Source organism: Hibiscus syriacus, unplaced genomic scaffold (assembly GCF_006381635.1).
Source record: "Hibiscus syriacus cultivar Baekdansim isolate YM2019G1 unplaced genomic scaffold, ASM638163v2 tig00002237_pilon, whole genome shotgun sequence".
NCBI classification, from domain to species: domain Eukaryota; kingdom Viridiplantae; phylum Streptophyta; class Magnoliopsida; order Malvales; family Malvaceae; genus Hibiscus; species Hibiscus syriacus.
This window is the reverse complement of record NW_024061918.1, coordinates 9591604-9593194: the sequence shown is the minus strand read 5'-3', so window position 1 is coordinate 9593194 and position 1591 is coordinate 9591604. Positions and strand designations below refer to the sequence as shown.

Sequence of the window (1591 nt, the reverse complement as noted above, 5' to 3'; positions counted from 1 at the left end):
GAAAGAGGGAAGAAGAAGACTGGATGATTATATATATACACACACATACCTAAAACAGCACTCTTACGCAAAGTAGAATTGAAACACTAATCAAAGGCTTAAATCCCAATATTTAGGTGCTGCAAAACACAGTATCATATGCATATAAACCCCTTTTTATGTTTTTTTTTTGTTTAGCAGATTTGTCATTTTCTACTATATATATTTTTTCAAAGGAGGATAGCTTTTTGCTCAAAGCTGCAATCAATGCCGCCAATGACCACATTTTTTCCCTATCTTTCTCCATTATGTCAAACTCACAGGTTCTTTTTCCAGTCCACATTTCGTGCAAAACAAAATATCAAAATATGATATCCAGCAGCATTATTGGAAAAAATTGGATCAAATTAATAGTTCCACAAGCTTTCCCCATGAGAATTCCTGGGCGAGTCATCATCGGAAGGCGCTGAGCTGATTCTCGGCGGCGACACCAGCAGTCCCTCCGCCATATCCACCAGCAAATTGGGCAGGTTCAAAAGGACAACCTCGTCCACATACTCTTCATCCGTAATTTCTACACCTTTGACCTCATGTTGTTGAACTGTCCCTACTTGATTAATCTCACTCTCACTAGTTTTATTTTCAGGCTTTTGTAGTGACGCTGCTGCTGCTGCTCGTATATCAGCCGATGTCGTTGAAGCAGGAGTTGGATATGAAGCGACGGCGGCAGGGAAGTTAACAACAGCCTCACTACCTTTTAGGGCTAGGACAGCCACATCATAGGCAGCAGCAGCCATTTCTGGCGTGGGGTAAGTACCGAGCCATATACGTGTAGTTTTGCGTGGTTAACGGATTTCGGACACCCATTTGCCACTCCGGCACCGGATTCCACGATATATTCGATGTTTCCCGGAGGAGCTAGATGCCATAGTAGTAGTGGTTTTGGGAGAGGTAGAAGATGATTATGGTTCACTAGGAGTAAGTACTCACACGTGTTAATACTTGCTGTGAACAGATCAATGTGGGACTGGGATGTTTGGGGCTATCTAATTAGGGTCAGCCATATATATATATATATTGAAGGGTTTGTAGTATTGGAGTGTATACCATAAAAAATTTGAGTTACACCTGAAGAGAAAGGCGAAAGCGTGGGGATTTCGCGGGGCAAATCGTGATACCCCAAGGCCAGTTGTGTTTCTATGGGTAAAAGTTTTAGGGTTTTTAGTTATATTGGAGGAGTCTGAAGTAGAAAATGATGGCTGAGGGCGGATATTGCTGTTTTTTATGGAAAAATATTTGTGGTTTATTGATATAATCTGGACGCGTTTTATTGGTTAGTCTCATTCCGAGGACTATACTCGACTGTTTTCTATGATGCAGTTTGGATATATTGCCTTAGATGCTGCACACGTACAACACACGAGCATAAAGGTCATGCTACATTTTTATTTTTGTGTGCACGAGTGAATGAGTTTTCCATGTAAGAGGTTGAGGAGAAGAGCTGTGGTGGCATCACATTAGGCCGTATACGTGCACCATGACCAAGCCTAAATGCAACCATGCTAAACTTTTTAAGCAAGAGTCTTCAAGCATTCTTGAAGAATCAAGAACT

At 41.5% G+C, this 1591-nt stretch overlaps 1 pseudogene; it reads right to left on the bottom strand.

Moving 5' to 3' along the window:
• Positions 1-275: 275 nt before the first annotated feature.
• LOC120139561 lies at positions 276-955 on the bottom strand (annotated as a pseudogene).
• Positions 956-1591: the final 636 nt, after the last annotated feature.